This window comes from Rhinolophus sinicus, linkage group LG01 (assembly GCF_036562045.2).
Source record: "Rhinolophus sinicus isolate RSC01 linkage group LG01, ASM3656204v1, whole genome shotgun sequence".
Lineage (NCBI taxonomy): Eukaryota > Metazoa > Chordata > Mammalia > Chiroptera > Rhinolophidae > Rhinolophus > Rhinolophus sinicus.
Window position 1 is genome coordinate 25183865 of NC_133751.1, and position 20127 is coordinate 25203991.

At 36.5% G+C, this 20127-nt stretch overlaps 1 pseudogene; it reads right to left on the minus strand.

Annotated features, from left to right (window-relative positions):
• Positions 1-297: 297 nt before the first annotated feature.
• Positions 298-717, minus strand: LOC109447504 (large ribosomal subunit protein uL24; annotated as a pseudogene).
• Positions 718-20127: the final 19410 nt, after the last annotated feature.

Consider the following 20127-nt stretch of genomic DNA (forward strand, 5'->3'; position numbering starts at 1 on the left):
TTTACTTAAAACTTATCTTCATAATCTTCAATAAAACTATTTTAAAACGTTACTACCATAAGTAAAGAAAAATATTCCCTAAACTCACACATGAATATATTCAATATTATTTAAAGTTTAGTTATGAACATACAGATGAGTGATTAAGCATTCATGTTAATGACAGTACTATGGCTGCTAAATTTGGAAGGCATAGTCAAACTTGTTCACAGTATCGCTTTATATCTGAATTTAGAGGGTTTTTTATTTTATTTTTTATTTTAGCCATTTTTAGTGAAAGCTCTATATTGGATTACTTTATTCCTGCATCTTCTCAATTGTTTCTTCCTTATACTTGCCCTTTTCCTTTCCTACTTGGTAAGATTTGGCGACATTCAAGGATCATCTTGAGATCTTTGTCCTTCTTCAGTCTAGGGATAACCACCTTGCTGGGGTAAATGCCCCCGTGAACTTTAGCCTTCTCTTGCTGCACTTGTTCAGTGTAAATGACATGTTTCTTCCTGTAAGTACTTTGCCAATTTACTGCCCTTTGTAGTGTCCTTGTACAACCTGAACTTCATCATCCTTTTCAGGGGGCATGGCTCGAACATTGTACTTCTGTCTAAACTCTTTGCAAAGAGGAGAAGACGTAATCTTTCTGCAAACGTGGGAAGGTACATTGAAGTGCTTTTTACAGTTCTTGCTCCAGTCAGAAGTCACAAAGGGATTGAACTTCATTTTGGCTGCTGGCGCTGTCAGCGATGGCCACAGAAGGGAAGAAGGGCTGAATTTAGAAACTAATTTTAACATCGTCATAATACTCAAGATGAGCCACTGAACTTTGGAAGAAAAACTGACCCCATTGATGGTCCTGTTACAGACTTACTGAGCTGTGAAATCATCCTATCTTCTCTGGAGAAATTGAATCTTAGAAGGCTTCAGTGAATTCCCCATGGCTACACAGGGAATACATTCATCCATTCATGCATCCATTTATTTATTCATTTACTCCTAACACATTTATTGTGTGTCTAGTGTGTGCCAGGAAGTATGTAAGACCTCTCGGCTATGTGATTTTAAAAAGATTTCCAAGAAGTTCATAATCTAATAGCAAAAATGGGACTAGAAACCATCACAACTAGACTTCTGGTGCTTGGGTCTTGGCTGCTTTCCAACATACCTTCACATCTCATTTGCTTTTATCAACAGTTTGGAAGACCTTGATTTCATTCTGAGGACCCTAACTTTGGACAAATTATTCTCAGGTCTTTAGGACCTATTTTCCCTACTTTTAACCAAAAAAGTACAAGTTTCTTATTCTATCTTTCCCTGGGGTGCTTTACTAACAACTAATATAAAATGAATGAAAACATCTTGAATTCTGCATATAGAGGAACAGGTGAGGAATTAAAGTGCAGAGTAAACGATTTATACAAGTTAGGAAAGGACAGAACCCATATTTCCTGAGCACCGTGTCAGGAAGCTGTTTGCTCCTATGCCATTGCTATTGCCCTGCTTTCGATTCTATGTGGATAATTGAATGAAATGTTTACAGAAAATGACTTCTAAACTTATTAAATAAAATTTACCCCTCCAAGCTAGTTTTTTATTTCACCTGAAAATTAAATTTTGTGAATAGACAACTTATAATGATTTGTAGGTATTATATTCTGTTCATCTTGGAGCCTGAATTAAAACTAATCAGAATTAATCAGAGTTTGAATTAAAAGAGTTGTAACAAGGAAATATTCATATAATTCATTCATTCAACAAATATTCATAGAATAAATTAAGTGGTTCTTCTTTTAGGTGCCATCTCAAGCATTATTCCACATTATAAATTCAAATTAAACTTTTAAGAAGGTTTCGGTTTCTAAAAGTGAAAGTTTCAAAACTTGAGATTCCATGACTGCTCATTTCCAGTTTATTTATATTTGGTCACCAACCATATTTCATTTCATTAATCTTACCTAGAGTTATAAATGTATTCAATTTATCTTTCAATTAATCAACAAATCTACTAACGAACCAGCCAACCAACAATTATGCACTATGCACAAGCTATTTGATCAAGTAATTTAAAGTCTTGAAATATGCTTCTGATGTGTGCCTCTATCTGAAGGGAAAATGAGGCTTGGCACCTCAAGGGGATACTTCTCATTATCTTTGATGAAACAATCTTTTACCAAAAAGAAAGGGCAGAAAATGGCATCTGCTTTTAAAGGAAGTTTTAAAAACTTCTAAAAGAGCAAAGCTATGAAGTGCTATGCATAATAAATGCTCATTTGTATGATGCAATATTAATAAAGTACAGATATTTTCATGTCTGAAGTCAGGCCAGATTCCTGAGCAGCTTTGAAGGGTGATAATTAAGTATTTATATTTTAGTTATTATAATTTTATTCAAAGCGGTAATTTGATGAGCACAATGGCAGTGCTTGGTACTGGAAAAAGAACAAGACTAAATAGTTTTTCTCCTGGTTCCTTCACTCCCTAACTACATGACTTTGTGTTGTATTTTTACTTTTTCTGGGTGTCGTGCGGGATGGCCTGTGGAGTCTCTGCTCCCGCTCCCCACATAAGAATGCAGGATGTGGTGAGGCCAAAAAGGAACACCTACGAAGCCATAGGTAGGGGAGTCATATCACTACGGTCTCACTGGAGGCTTGGGAGTAGTCATACCACTATGACTAGGTCTCACTGGAGGCTGGGTTCACACGACGTGTGACCTGCTGTCCGCTTTGCTGCCAACCGACCGACTCTCCTCGACTCTCCTCCATAGAAGTGGCATTTATATTAGTGGCCAAGGGCTCAATGGTTACAGCTGACGGCCAACCAGCCACAGCTGACGGCCATCTACTACCCGAGCCAGCACCCCTCCACGTGAGGCTGAGAGCCTGGAAACTGCTCTCTGGGGCTCTGTCCCCACACTGGGTCTTAGAACAGGGTGGATTTTTCTGGTTGTAGGTTGGTGATAAAGGTGAATACCTTAATGAAAGCAAAATAGCCGTTCAACACAACAAGGATTCTAAACCAGCCAAACTCAAGGAACATGGCTTGAACGTGGGGTTGCCTTGTAGACTGTGATGACATTTACAGTAACGTAGGGTTATGGTCAATTATACCTATTAAGAGATGAGTATTATAACTAGAAGTTTGGATTAAATGTTATTTTAGGGATCTGACTATAAATAAAATTCAGTAGTCTCAGCCATTAGATCAAAAATGTCACAAATACAAGTAAAAATTTCACAAATACAAGAAAACAAAATTTGATCTATATAGTAGTTTCAAGCTTTTGAATATTTTTTGTAGACACAAGAGTAGGCCCTAACTACTTTGCTCCACGGCATTACAACAATGTGTGGGGGGCTGCTATTGTAGGTGATTTACATTGCATGTGTGACTATTTAAAAATATTTTTCCTTTTGTTTAAGATATCTAAATTGTTCTTTTTCATCCCTAAAACAATCAGCAATTCCATCTTTATTCTTCAAATTGTGTAACCTCATCGATGGAAGATGTGTCCTTAATTCATTGATGCATTGGTTGATTGATCGATTGCCTCCTTCTTTCATTCTTTCAGCAAATATTTGCCGAAGTTACTAAAGGGGTTACTATAGGAATTACTCAATGTTCTGGATCCTGTGTCTCCTTCTACCCACCATTTATTTCAATAGAACTTTCACTATCTAGCTTCTTCCCTGCTGTCAGTCATGTCTCCTTTAAATCCAGCTTCCACAGTACTTCCTGAGAATCCACTTAAGATTCTTCTAAAATGCACATCTGGCTCAGCACTCTCGGTCTTGCTGTCTGTCTTATCCTCTGCCTGGCACTTCGCTTCTTGCAAATTGCTATATGCACACACACACACACACACACACACACACACACACACACACACACACACACCCTGGCCATCCTCCTAACTCCTTTTCACGTTCCTTTTCCTAGATAACTATAACCTGTCCTACACACCCCTAGGTGAGTACCTCCTCTTGGTTGCCCCAGATTTCTTTACTCTTTTATCTTTTGTATTAGGCTGAAAGTATCATTTCTATGATTTTGTCTGGTCTTGTCTCACTCTATTCTCTCTTCCTGTGCAATCTTATTTGATCCCAAGTTTCAAAATACAATCCTAGTCAATAGCCAGGGTCTAGATTTCTCATCTGAGCTCCAGGTCTCTGATCTTTCCTTTCAGAATTATTCTTCCTTCACTGTTCCCCAACAGAAGATATTACACTATTTATTCATCAACAAAAATAAAACAGTTTTGAGTGATTACTAAACTCAAGGCACTCTACTGGGCCTACAGTGATGAATAGAAAAGACATGGTCCCTTCTTTAGGGGAATTTGTGTTTCAGCAGGTAAGAAAGACATTAGACAACTAATTACCCAGTAATTTATTCAATCATAATTATATGTTAACATGTATTCCTGATATTCTTTTCTCAGTTATGCTCAAATACAAAGGTCATTTATTCATATACATACGTGTGTGTGTGTGTGTGTGTGTGTGTATGTGTGTGTGTGTATAGACAATACCAGCAGCTGACTCCAAGTGTAGGTATCCTTAGAGCTCTGATCTCAGCTGCTGCTGGTATTGACATCCTGGAGGCTGGCTTGCCTTTGTAGCCCAGTGAATCATTGGTAGGTGGCCCAGCTGAGCTCAATAAAGCTTGGGCTATGGCTTGCTCCTCTTACCATACCGTGCTAGAGGACCTGGTATATGTGTGTGTATTCACATATATACGGAATATATAATATATACAAATTCATATATAACATAAATGAATTCTTATGAATATATACATTCATAAGAATAAATTGACTTTGTTTGCTCATTACTGAGTCAAGAATTTCAATAATACATGCTACATATAATTTTGAAGCCTGGGATATATTTATGCTAATCATTGAATATCAGTGCCCCTGGCATATACTAGACACTCAATAAATACTTGCTGAGTAAATAAATGAATGAATATTAGCCTTAAGGAATTTTGACTGAAAAAAGAGATATATAGCAGCTTTATTATCACAAAACATAAATTTACATGCAAAAGCAGTATAGATCAAGTGTATCACAGCCATAGTGAGATGTTTCTTTTTCCCTAGAATGAAATTCATCTGTAGTGAAATTCATCCTTGTGATTCTGATGAATTATGTTTTGGTGATCAGATAAAAGAACAAGTCTCAAAAAGCAGAATGAAAAATAACAATTAGATGCTCTAGTCAAATATCTACTACATTTTTTTTAACATGAAAAAGTGGCTTTGGTCACAATTTCCATTGTGGCTTTCATTTTTGTGTTAAAACAGCCCAGATGTTTGAAACAATGCCAAATTTTTAATAACGATGAAGTCAGAAACTGCCGACATGGAGACATTTAAGTAATGAACCACAGGCTCAATCCTGAGCCTATTAAGAATCTATTGCAAGACTTTGTAAAAACTGTATCTCCAAATCTATGCTACATTTAAAAGACAATACTTCAACTCTTAATTACTAAATTAATGTATTCCGGTAAACTCTTTATCTTACAACAAACACATTTGTCTTCCTATTCTCCGACTCCCACTGCAAACAGTGCCAGTGTAAAACACCCATAAATCTGTGTTCATTCTGAACTCATTACATTTGGGAACATTGCCATTGCCTCTTCACCCTGTCCTTGAGTGCACTGAATTGCAGCAAGATAGCAGGGACCTGGGCTTTGAACTAAGAAACCTAGCACTCTCTTCCCATCTTGTCTGTCAACCTGAATTCAGACAGGACCACACCTGAGCAACACCACCAAGTGAAGCCCTTGTTCCCTCAAAGACAGCCATAAAAGGGGATGACACACTATTTTGAAAATACAGTTTTAAATGAGTATTCAACTGAGGCTGGAGACACTGAGATTATTTCTTCTTGTTCTTAGGTAGTCAATCTCTAAGAAAGCTTTAAGTATATACTAAAATCATATTAAACTACCGTTGGTTATCTCTTGTCTACCAGAATGAATCTAGTTCTTTTCTAGTGTTTGGATGATTTTCAGATGTCTAGCGACCTGCAGTTACTTAACTGAATCATTATTCTTTAAGCATCTACTGGTAGACAGGGTTTTTCCTTTTGGAATAATATGGATTAAACCTGGACATTCCATGAATGAGTTCAATTGATAGAAAACTCTAAATCAAGGATCTGAATACATGAACAGATATACAGAGGATTTTAACTTTCCAGAGGTTGCCATACTAGATACAAGTACAGCAGCTGCCTCTTCAATCTCCTTCTTTCCCCACCCCAGCTCCTCAGAATTGGAAAGTAAAAGGTGATGTCTCATTGGGGAATATGGCCTTCCTTACAGAGAAGCCCTGGTCTTCTGTCCCTTATCTCCTTTGGCTCTATTGTTAGTGTGTGCACACACCCACTTTACACTCCCCACATATACACATGCACACATACATATGTAGATACCATGGGGACCTTGAGAAGTCAAAAAGAATTGACTAGTTCACACCCACCAAATTTTGGAGCAAATAGGATCCATTATAATTTCTTGAGCATGGAAATAACATATTTTCTAAGTGTTTCAGCAGGTCTATATGGCAGTGAAAGCTGTGTTTACCAGATTAATTTATTAACTTTAGGTCTAGTTTATCAATGTCCTGCTATGTACTAGGGTGAAATGGGGAAAAGGAGATTTATCAGAAAGAGGCTGCAGTAAACCAGGCACGAGTGAAGAAGGGTCTTTTCTAACTGATGTGATGTAGAGATGGGTGGGAGCTGAAGGACAGGAAGGTGCAGAGATGTTTCTAAGTTTGAGAAAAAAATAAGGGAGGTGACAGTGGTAGAGGATAAAGGGAGACATGATAGTTTAAGATAATACTGTCTATCCAAGTGAAGATACTGCGTGGGCAGCTGGAGGTGGATGCCTGAGACTCAGGAGAGAAACGAGGGTTTGAATATAGAGCTGTGGAATTTTTTATACCAATTTCAGCAGCTTATTCAGTTCAAGGCCTCACTGTCTTTGTTGGTTCTTGCCTTTCTTTCCCTCATCAATTGGAAAATATTTGACATTTTCTTCATTCTGGTACTACTTATACCTTGATTAGACTATCACAATACCTTGTAAATTTGTCTTTTGAATTTGTTTTTTTACCTTGCTCCAGCATGTCATGTATGATTTTGCAAGCCTTGATGTTCCAAACTACTCTGTACAAATAGTGTTTTTGACTCTCTGTTGCCTACAAAATCCAAGTCAGATTTCTCTTAGCCAGGCTTTCCAGCTCCAATCCACTATTTGCAACCTAATTGTCCATTAATGTCCTCCGTGAACCCTCTGCTATAGCTGACGGATCTACTCACGGACCATCACACTTCATGCTTTCCATCTCTCTATACTGTTTATGCTGATCTGGATGCAATTCCTAAGTCAGCATACCCAAATCTTAAGTGTAGGCCAAATGTTGGCTCTACCATAATTGTCCCAACTGGAGAGATCCCTTTCCTCAATTTCTTTGGCATTTCATCTGTATCTCTCATTCCACTAACCTCATTTTATCTTGTATTAAAGTTATTTAATAATCTTCTTTATCTCTCTTAAAAAAACCAAAAACCTTTAAGTTGCTTGAACACAAAAACTGTTTCTCAAAGACTTTTGAATATTTTTAGCACCTGCTATTGTGTTTTGCACATAGCAGTACTCAATAGTTATTAAAATAAATACGCTTTCTCCTGATTGTATTAGAGTTCCAGATTATCTTTAGTGTTCTTTAGTTGCAAGCATGAGAAAAGGACTCTGTTGAACTTACAACCCCCAAAATTATTAGACATCTATGATGCAGCTCACAAGTGAAGGAAAAGTCAAAGAACCATCTGTCAAAACACAAAGAAAGCAGGGTGACCCAAGGATTTAGGGAACAAGAATTAAGGGAAAATCTTCTTGGTGTGTTACCATTAACATGAACTAGCTCCAGCAGTTTTCCTGTCTCAACATCATTCTGTTCAAGATTGAAATTCCCAGAATGTGATTGGCTTAAACTGAGCCACATGTCAGGAGTGGGTGGGACTTCTTGGCTGACAGTTCTAGTGAGACTTCATGAAGTGAAGACTGAGTTATTTCCCAAAGCAAAATCAGAGGGGATAGATGCATAGCAGGGAAGAACAGCACACTCTAGTACAACTGTTTTATAAAACCTCTGTGTTTATACATTCGTGAATTTATTCAGCCAAACGAAATTCACTGGGTGCCTGCTGTATAAGGAAATGTGCTATTTGCAGGGGCTACAAATGTAAGTTGTACTTCATATCTTTAAAGGTTTATTGTACTATTCCTTTCCTAATTTATTTAAGTATTTTATGAAAATGAATTGTCGAATAATTAAAAGTCCAAGTCTTTGGGAGCTTTTCATTGCATCATACCTCTCTCATGTTCTACGTGACTTCCGTGCTACACAAATGACACATCCAGCATCCTGGTCTCTCAGTGCATTGACTTCCTCGTCAGTTTTACATGTGGTAGGAGACAAAAATCAGGAAGGTCTGCAGGGAGAGATGGTCTAGAGTCTTGGAGGCCTTGGTAAGGAATTCAGATTTTATTCAAAGTGTGATTTGGAGCACTTGAGGGAGTGGTGAACTCAGAGCAGGGCAGTCTCTGTCTATTCTGTAGAGACAGCGTTATGAAAGAACCATGGAGACAAGAGCAGGAGCAGGACATCTGGTAGCAGATGTCACGGTGGTCTGATCGTGTATTAGACAAGGGTGTCAGCAGAGGATCAGAGAAAAGTGCACAGGTTCAGGAAATACTTGAGTTGTGCAGCTGACAAGATTTGCTTATGGAGTAGATATGGGGATAAGGGAGGAATCGAGGATGATCTCTAGGTGAATGAAGGTGTATGAAAATCCTTATTTTCTATTCACTTTACTTGAAATATACCAATTCTCCTACCTCATTTGACCACTGATCCACAGACTTTTTCATGACTTTTTTATCAGTTCTATCCTGCATTCATTTCCTTCTCTATTAAGTTTGAATCAATAGTTGGTTATTTCTACCACACTTACAAACATCTCAAAACCCTTACTTCATTCTCCCACCATTGTACCTGTCTGGTGAAACATTGATCAAACTGCCCACCTTTTAATACTTCGGACTATGGAAATATCACACATTGAAACTTATTCAGGACATAATTAAGTCAGCCTCCAATCTCAACTCAAACATTGGCAATTTTGCCAGTTCTTTATCAATTCCTGCTTCTCTTCTCCATCCTGACTGTTCTGAAATCTCTGACTCTTTTTCCTTATTGTTCCCGTTCTCCACATATAACCTCACTACTTACTTCACAGAGAAAACAGAAATTTGAGAAAGGATCACCTTTGCCCTCCTGCTACAAAGCCTGCAAACCTACTTGTGACTGTAACTCTCTCCCATGTCTCTTCGACTTGTGCATAATTAGAAGAGGGCTTGTCCTCTTGCATGGACTGTTCTTTCCATCTGAGCTCTAGTTCTGTCTCCTTCCATAATCTAACTTCATTAATCTCTCTCTCTCTCTCTCTCTCTCTCTCTCTCTCTCTCTCTCTCTCTCCCTCTCCCTCTCCCTCTCCCTCTCCCTCTCCCTCTCTCTCTCCCCTCCCTCCCTTTTGGTCAACTTCGTTTCTCCTTGCTTCTTTCAATGAGGACTTAGATGGCCACAACCTCTTCCCTAAAAACAATATAGCTAATACAACCAACCAGCCAACTAAACCTCACTCACTCCAACTCTCCACCCTTTACAGCAACTCCAACATTTCCCCAAATTTCTTACCTCCTTCAAAGCTAAACATATTGAAAGAACTGCCTACATAACTTTCCTGATTATTCTCATTTCCCACTCATTCTCCTACCCACAACCTGGCTTCCCTTCACACTACGCTAATGAAAATGCTCTTGTAAAGGTTGCAAGACAAAGCAAACACACACACACACACACACACACACACACACACACACACACACACACACACAAAGGTGCTGACATTCCATGAGCATGTTTCCATTCTCATTTGTTTTAACCTCCCCTCAACAGTTGACACTAGACAGTGTCATCTTGTCTTGTCTTGGTTTATGAATCATTATGCTTTACTTCCCTAGCGCTTCTACTGCCTCTCTGGCTTGTTCATTCATCCTCCCTCCCTCCTTTTCTTCCTTCCTTCCTGTCTTCCCTCCATTCCTCCCTCTGCCTCTCTTCCCCTTTTCCCCCTTCCCTTCTTCTGTCTCCCTCCCTTCCTCCTTCCCTTCTTTCCTTTCTCCCTCTCTCTCTCCCCATCCCTGTCTTCTTTTTTTTTTTCTTGAATTTTATATTTTTTTTCTATCTGTTCTTTTAGTGTTGCTCTCCTCTTGAGTTTCTCTTTTAGGCTTTGTTCTCTTTGGATAATATAGAAATCTGTAGATCTTGTCTAAACCCATGAAGTTTCTCTAGATGTGACTCTTCTAGTGATCTGCTGCTGCTGGTGTGTGTGTGTGTGTGTGTGTGTGTGTGTGTGTGTGTGCTGGTGTGTGTGTGTGTGTGTGTGTGTGTGTGTGTGTGTGTGCTGTTAATAAGCTTAGTTGCCTATATTATTTAAGCCAGGCAAGGAAAGGAACTAGAGGCGGTGGGGAGGGACATACTGTTCAGCGTGTAACTATTCAATTAATCCTCCTGTTCTCAGTCTGTCTCCTCACAGTTGTTCTTTGCTGGTCTGGTCTGCCCAAATCCACACCCTTCCTCCTCCCCTCTCCCAGGAATAAATCTCCTACCTTCTGAGGGGAAGAAAGGGAACTCTAGCCTGACTAGTATAGTTGAAGTGGGATTTCCAATAACCTTTAAAAAGATAGGGTCTGGGCAATATTTTTTTAATTACATTAGCTTTATATTTGAAGCCATTCATTAGGATGAGAAATTAAATTTCAGAAATTTGGAAAAACAAAAATTATCTCCTAAACTAATTAGTAGCTATGTAAAAGAGAAGGCTTGGAGTCTTTTTTATGTAATTGCTTGATGTCTAGGAGTAGTTGCCAAAGGTATTGCCATATTATTATGGAGCTATTTTACTTTAGATATTAAATTATTTGGTTTATCTATTAGCCTTAACAAAATTGCCCTTAAAACAGCAATGGCTTCAAAGACTGTATTTTTGCAATATGTATGTGTATTAACTGAAGGATTTTCTCAAGGTTTGTATTTCCAATTTCTTCACTTAAAAGCTGCTCTCTCTATTACCCTGCCTCCCCATTTTCTTTCCTGTATTCTCTGATGAGTCCATCTTTTCTCCATTACTTACAGAAAAGTAAATTATATTCTAATCAAAATTGTACTTTTCTGAAGGTTGCCCAGCTGAAGACCATTAGTTACCACACTTTGTGACTTTAAATTGGTCTCTTTTTCGTATGAACAAACGTATGTAACTTGGAGTCCTTGTAAATGTCACCTATTTGTTTCTCATCTTTGATCAATGGGACATATCCCAAAGGCAGCTAGCATAAGATATTGTCCTTAATTAGAACACAACTGTACATAAAGAAAAGGAGAAGAAACATAAACCTTATGCTCAGTAAATCTGCAGCTGCAGTAAGCCAGTCTCATTTTAAAATACAATGTTAGGTATTATAGATAAGAGAATAAATATTTTAATTGTGGATTTTCTCAAAATGCAAAATGGGGTCTCAATAAATTGTAAAATGCTTCTGCCCTTCTACTACCCTCGTTCTCCTTATCTATTCAAATTGGTATGAGCGGGTTATTATGTTTTAATTAGTTAAGTAGGAACACTAGTCATTTGAGCAGTGATGCTTATAGCAATTTAACTTAAGTTCAAATCAAGTTACATCTATTCCAGGCAGAGGGCTAGATGCATGGGGTAGTGAGTGGTGATTAAAGCACATGAAGTTCCTGCCGTAACTTTCTAGATCAGGAGATAAAAATAAACAAGTAAACTAAGAAATTAGCCTGTCCATCAAGGAGTGTGGTAAGAACTATCACTGAAACAGGGTGTTGAGATGAAGTTCCCTTTGATTGGAAGGTCAGGGATCTTTTCTGAGAAGCTGACATGTGAGCAGAAACTGGAAGGATGATAAAAAGCCAGCCAAGCAAAGAACCAGGAGAAAAGGATTCCAAGCAGAGAGAATGACAAATATAACTTCCACGTAGAGGGCAAGGGTTTAGAGGAGTCAAAAAGAAAAAGGAAAGCCAGGAAGGCAGCAGCATCACAAGCAAAGGGCGAAAGGAGATAAGATTGGACAGAGGTAGGGGCCAGTCCTAGAGGAACCCACCGGTCCTGGTAGCGGTTTCTGCATTTCATTTAATAAGCAATAGTCCTTGGTGTGTTCACGTTAACGCATTCGACCTAGTTAACAGATTAGAGAAGAGGTAATAGAAACATATTCTAGTCTTGAAGGGAAAGAGGTAATAAAGACAACAATGACAACAACAACAACAACAACAAAATCTGCTAAAAGAATTGAATTTGTATTTTCAGAAAGATTTGCAAAGATATTGGAACAATAAGCCAAGAGAGGAAGTTCAGCGTAGTTTAGCTGACCCTTGAACAACATGGGTTTGAACTGTGTGGGTCCACTTACATATATATATATATATTTTTTTTTTTTTTTCAATATACTTTGTAAATGTATTTTCTCCTCCTAAGATTTTCTTCATAACATTTTAGTTACTCTAGCTTGCTTTATCATAAGAATACAATATATATATAACAATACATATAACATACAAAATATGTATCAATCGACTATTTTATCAGTAAGGCTTCCAGTCAACAGTAGGCTGCTAGTAGTTCAATTTTTGAGGAATCAAAAATTACACATGGATTTTTAACTGCATGTGATGTCTGCTCATAACCTCTGTGTTGGTCAAGGGTCAACTATAATTAAAAGCACGGTCACTGGAGACAGCTGTGTTCTTGGAAATGACATTTAACTTTGTGCTTCTGATACCTAATCTGTGAAATGGGGTTAATAATGGAACCTTTTGGTTAGAGTTGTGGTGAGGAAAAGTGACTTATTACATATAAAACATTTAAAATATGCCTTAAACTTAGTAAGTCCTATAAAACTTTTTAATAGTATGACATCTCTTTGTAAAAAAGTGTAATCATGTAACAAGAAAGACACTGAAATTTAAAATATAATTGTTGAAATTAAAAAAGAAAGTGAGTTGAATAAAACAATGAACAGAGCTGAAAACTAGATCTGGAAGATAAACAGGAAAATTGCTCAGAATGTAGACACCAAAAAGAGAGACTGAAAATATGCTGTAAACACAACATGCAGAAATCAAGCCAGATGCTCCGCCACCTACTTAAAGGAGCTCCAGCGGCTGGAGGCAAAGAAAAGTAGAAATAATATTTTAAATAAAGAAAAAGAAAGTAGCGTGGAGGTAGAAATAGTCCACCAAGTGGCAGACAGGACAAGTGAATGAGTCTCAAGCATAGGTAGGTCCTGGAAATTTTAAAACACCATGAATAAAGAGGAAGAAACCTGAGAGCATTCAGAGGTAAAATGGAGGTTCTCTGTGAAGGAGAACTCTGGTATTTACCATTCCAGTCCCAATGATCGAATGTGAAAATACAGAAACTCAAAAGTTAAACATTATGGATGATGGATAGGCCCTGTCTTCATTGGGTGATGGAGGTATTCCATGCAGATGAAACTGGAATAAAACTGAAACTGGAATAGAACAAAAAAAGTTCACATAGAAAACAAATTCTAGTTGATTATGATGTGGAAATTTTTGAAAAATGATGAAAAGTAGGTAAAATAGATTATTCCACTCTCCAACACTTGAAATATTCAACTTTAAGCAGTAGAAGTTTGTTGTCACAAGATCCTCTTTCTTTCTTTCTTTCTTTCTTTCTTTCTTTCTTTCTTTCTTTCTTTCTTTCTTTCTTTCTTTCTTTCTTTCGTCTTATTCACACTATTTACTTCTTGAGTGAACAAGATTTATATCACCATAGATTTGAAATACTTATCATATGTGTTTACACTTATAGAACCAAATTCTAGACAGATGAGTAGGACTAATTATTGTTGTAGAACAGAATGTAAAGATGTTTATAATGCAAAAATGTAAACACATGTAAGATGTAAATGTGAAAAAAAAAAGAAAACATAATAACCAAAATATAAATCTGGAGGTGGAGAAAGGTAGTGAGAGTAGAACAGAAATACTGAATTCCTCATCTTCCACATCAGAGAATCAAGTTGTAGTTCTAAAGTTAATAAAACTATCATTGGAATATATAGTCTTATTCAAAGTAGGCTCCTAACAACTAACTTATCTTAAAAAGCTGTTAAATGCAGTCATATCTTGGTAATGGCTTTGCAAGTGAGAGAGGATGGTGCTTTTCATTTTGACATTCTGTATTTTATCTTAGACACTTCACCATGGTAATTTTTGCAAGCATAGCTTCAATTTACAAAACTATTTTAATATTGAAAGTGTACAATTATAAATAGGGGATGAACTTTGTAATATGTAGCCCATCCATATGAATGAAGACTATGCAGCCTTAGGAAAGAATCAGGTAAGTCACAGGGCCATTTAGGGAAGCATGTCCAGGATATAATTCTGAGTAGGAAAACGAAAAGAAATTCACAGAAGGACCTATATCCTTTGTGTATAGAAAATTATATATGTGTAAATGTCCATTAATAGGAAGATATTTAGAAAATTGTGGATTCATACAAAATGGAATACCACTTGGCCAAAAAAGGAATAAACTACTGATAACCTCGGACCATAAGGTGGAAACCAAAACGCATTATATTGAATAAAGGAAATCATAAACAAAAGGTATATAAAGTTTAAGAAAAGGCAAAACTAATCTATGAGGTCTGAATTCGGAGTAATAGTTGCCTCGGGGTGGCGTGGACGTGCTGTTTGAACTGACTAGAAAGGAACATGAGGGAGCCTTCTAGATGATGGATAGGCCCTGTCTTCATTGGGTGATGGTTACTCAGGGCTAGGGATACATTTGTTCAAACTCATTCAATTGTACACTTAAAATGTGTGCATTCTATTTTATGCAAACAGCAGCTCAATTTGCAAAAATACATGAGTGCATAGATGGATGGATGTGTGTATATATGATTCTGTGTGCATAAGAATGGAAAGGGCTGCACATCAAGCTGTTTGCATGGAGGGAGGATGCAGGAGACCTTCCATTCTCTGTTTGTTTTAATTTTTATGAGCATATTACTCATAATAAAATCAAGAGATACATTCAAAATGCAATGTGTAATTGCTACATTGTATACCTCAAACTAATATAATATTGCATGTTAACTGCAGTTGAAAAATAAAAAAAAATATTGAAAAATAAAATGCAATTTGAATCCTAAGGGCACTGGTTTTCAGTGCTTTAAGACAGGTGCTCCCCACCAGCTCTACCAGAGATGCCTTTTCCAGGGGGCCTGTCACTTGGCCTTATTCCACCCAGAGCTGGGGAAGCTGTAGAAGATAGAGCAGCTACTGGGCTGACTAAAGGTTGTTCAGAAACTGAGCACACCAGAGAGAAAGAATACAAGAGAAGAAAGGGGGCGGGTAAGAAAACCAGCTCTGAGTTTTCAGCAAAAATGTCTGAAGGGTCAAGCACAGAAAAGAAAAGATATTCTGCAAGATCTGATTATGGATGTTCTTCCTGTGTCTGCAGCAACCTTTCATGTACAGTATATCAGGGTCACTTCGAAAAGTGCACATTGTGGGCACACACAAGGTCAGCCTTGAGCTGCCCTCTCCGCAGCAGAGTCAAGCCAAAATAAATTGTTTGGGGCCATGAGGTATGTCAGCAAGGGTAGTTAGCTCTTTTAAAGAAGCCAGCCTCACAGGACTTAATGATTGGTTTGCTCTAAGCCCTTCTGCTTCTACCAGCCTTTAACTCAGCATTATCTTGGGTTATTTTCCATTTTCATCCTTTCATTTAATACAACGTATCTGCAGCACCAGAACCCAATTGCTAGTTTATGCTAACAAGCCTTTCTTTATCTGTCCTGGTATTTTGACCTTCTGACATTTTTAAATCCCAGGAGTGTCTCAACTCAGACAATGTAATGCTTTGAATTTCTAATCCAGACATCCATTGCAGAGGGCAGAAGAAAATGGTTTTTCATAAGAGAAATAACTTTTTACATGCTAACTCCCTGTTATTAAATTGTTTTGACAGATGTTGGCTCTTAGCTTTGTTGTTCTTTTTGTTTATTTTAGCCATAGAGGTAACAACTTTTCATTTCTTAGCAAACAAGCAGATTTAAGTTTTCTATAATTCGCTGACATCTATCTATCTGTCTATCATCTATCTATCTATCTCCATCATCTCTCTCTCTATCTCTCTAGATATTAATGTAGCTGGAAGAACAGGTTATTCTGAAGTATAGGCCTACATAATTTACTGTTGAAAAAAACTCAGTGGGTGCATGGTTTTGAGCAAGATAGTGGACCTTTGTGCACTTCTGTTTAACATTTGTCCTATTTTGCAAAGCATTCTCAGATATTCTGAGAGGAGAAAGGTCTTTTAATAGTTGCAGTTTTTATGGATGATTAGCCTCAAGACAAAATAAATGATGGGTTATTGTTTACTTCTGTTTACCTGTGGATATAAGTGGCCAATAATCATTTTATCAGTAATAATGAGGCATAGTTTCTTTAAGTTGACGTGCCATACTCTGTTCATATTATAATGGCATGATTATTTTTCTTTTTTAATGAGTACAGTCAGGTATTATGAGGGCTTCAATGTTGACTTACATAATCTATTAGCCATTCAAATATGCATTTTCAGTATGTGGCAATACAGTACTAGGTGATCATCAAACCATTTTGTAATTCCCCTAACGACACAGGAAGACAGCCTTTCCCAGATCACTTGCATTTTGATGGGGTCATACGATTAGTTCTGGGCAATGGAATATGAGTGGAAAGATATATACTGCTTGACTTCTAAGAGGTCCTCACGATCATACTCACTCTCACTCATCCACGTACTGAGGAGAAAGGACTCCAAGATGGCACACCCAACTAGAAGCCTAGATCTCTGACTGCTCTCAGCGAGTAAATCAGAAGGTCCTCTTCACCCATACCATGCTTAGTCAACGCAGAAAATAGACTCTTACTAAGTAAAGAAATTGAGATTTGGGGGCTTATTTGCTTGTTTAGCACAGCCTATACTGAGACTATCTCATTGAGGGTTGTCATGACTTTGATTTTAGCGTTTTCATAAAAGGAAATATACTTTTGTGGTCAGGTAGAATCAAACATTGTCCAGACTTTTGTCTACATAGCTTAAAGTGTCACAGTTATTCTTGGAATGAATTTTGACGCTAAAATTTTGGAAACACTTCATCTTAATAGGCTAGTGTGAGAAACGTTTTTCTTGTTCGAGTTGTGAAAAATCTTAGTTGGACTATATTCGATTGTGAGGGAAATTTTCTTTTACATTTTTGGCTACATGTTGGCCACAACTTTGTATTACATGAAAGAAGGAAGAAAAGAGGAAGGAAAGGACAAAAAGTGGGGGTGCCAGATAGAAAGGGAAGGAAGGAAATTTTAGAGAACATCTTTTGAAACTCACAATACCTATGGGGTGGGTTGGGGATCAATCAATAAAATAAAATGTTTGAGACTATTGCAAAGTGCTTTTTTATAACACAACTTAAATTTACTTCCAAATAACCATTTTTTATTTTGAAATATAAATGAATTATTAAAATTGATCATAATATTATATACAATGAAAACATTAAATTTTCATATTTTTATTTGTTGCAAAAGTGACATGAGCATAATTTTTTAAAAATGTAAAGGGATTCAATAAAGAATAATCTTTAATACCACATAGAGGTGATATTAGGTGAAGCTTCTCCTTGATAAATTTAATTATGATTTGTAATCTTATAATTAGGTTGAGTATATTAATGTTAATAAACAAACCACTGACTATTGCCCTTAATAAATTACAGAATCCCCTTCCATGGTGTGTGGGGTCCTATATGACTGGCCCCTATTTCCTTCCAGTCTTATTCCCTTCTCTCCTTATTTGTTATGCTTTTGCTCTACTGACTTCACTTTTACTCTGTGAAACCCTTAAGCCTTTGCTTTCTTTATGGTATAATATTGCTTATAATAGTTTTATCTGATTCCAGAATCGAGGTAATAATGGTCTCATAAAAACAATTGTGAAATATTTCCTCTGTTTTTATTATTTGGAAGATTTTGAGTAATACTATTGTTATTGTTCTTTTTATGTTAGGAAGAATTCACCAATTAAATTGCCTGCCTAGGATTTCCTTTGTAGGAAAAAATTATACAAATTCAATTTATTTCCTAAATATTCATTATTCAAATTTTCTATTTATTTTCTTGTTAATTTTGGAAAGTTTTATATTTTCAGGAATTTATCCATTTCTTCTGGATTTCTTTCTCTTGAGAAGTCAACTGAAGCTCTAACTGCTCCTCCTTTGAAATTAATGTGGCATTTTTCTCGGACTGCTTTTAAAATTCTTGTATATTTAGGTTTTAGCAGAATTGCTAGGAAGTGCTAGTTACTATTTCTTTGTATTTATCCTTATTTCAGTTTTCTTAGCTTCTTAAGTCTTTGGGTTGATGACTTTTCATCGCTTTAGAGCCATTAACTCTTTAAAATATTATTTATGATCCAGTCTCACTTCTTTCCTGCTAGAACTCCAGTTTCCTCACTCTTCTCCTTCTGAGACTTCAATTACATCTGTATTAGAACTTTCAGTTGTGTTTTAACAGTTATTGGTGTTTCACGTATTTTTCAACTATTTTCTAATTTACTCAGTACTTCGGTTTGGATATTTTCTATTAACCCATTTTACAATTCATCATACTTGTCTTCTTCTATGTCTAATGTAAATGTATCCATTAAAATTTCCCCCAGATAGTGTATATTTCAGTTCTAGAATCTCACTTTCCTTTTTACATTCAATTTCTCTATTCAGATTCTTCATGATTTTGCCAAATTTGTCTGTATTTTACTGTATTTTCTTAAGCATACTAGCCAGTTATTTTAAAATCCCTTTTCCCCTAATTCTTATATCTAGTTCATCTATGAAACTGTCTCTCTTGTCTAAGGTTTTATTTTCTTCTCTTAGTTATTAGTCATTTTTTTTCTAAATTTTGAGATCTCTAATAATTGATTAGATGTCACGTATTATGTATCAAAAAAACTGTAGAGACATAATTTTCGTCAGAGAATATCTTCCATTTAAAAAGAGTTATCTTTTCACTGCTATGAAGATAGAATGGGCAAAAATCAGTAAGGACATAGTGAATAATTACTAAAGAGACATCCTAAATTCTCAATTAAAAGCCTATTGAAGGCCACCACAGGTACAGTACAAATGAGATGTAGACAGAATCTTACCCAAACTGCCTCTTAGTCCATGTTTGAATGAAGATGATCAGTTATTCATTAAATTTTTTTCAAATTAAGACTTTATATTTTAGAGCAGTTTTAAGTTCACAGAAACACTGAAGAGAAGGTACAGAGATTTCCCATATACCCTTTGCCCCCACCCATGCATAGCTTCCCCTATTTATCAGCATTCCCTACCAGAGACATACATTTGTTACAACTAATGAGTCTATACTGACACATCAAAATTGCACACAATCGTAGTTTATATAATGGTTCACTCTTAGTGTTGTATATTCTATGGGTTTGGACACTGTATAAGGCCTCTAATTTGGCACATTCGAGAATCTTATCCCTCTGTTTATAAATATATATATATATATATATATATATATATATATATATTTATTAAAAAATTATAAACAATGCAAAATTATTTATAACAAAAACCAAAAAATATGTTTGAAAACAGCAGTACTGAAAATCTGATTTCTGAGGGAAATGTTAGGACACGTGATTGATTGATTGGTCGGTTTGGTTGATTGGTTGATTGATTTAATAAGAGAGAGACAAAACACGGCTTCTTATGATTTTCCTTTTGGAGCAGGCAAATGAAAGCTGTTGTAGCCAGAGAGGGAAGGAGAAAATAAATGAAAAAGAATGGTAAATTTTCATACCATGAATGCTAGATGTTAGGTTCGAAAATGTTTGCTATATATTGTAAAGAATGAAACATATGATGACTAAGCAGAGA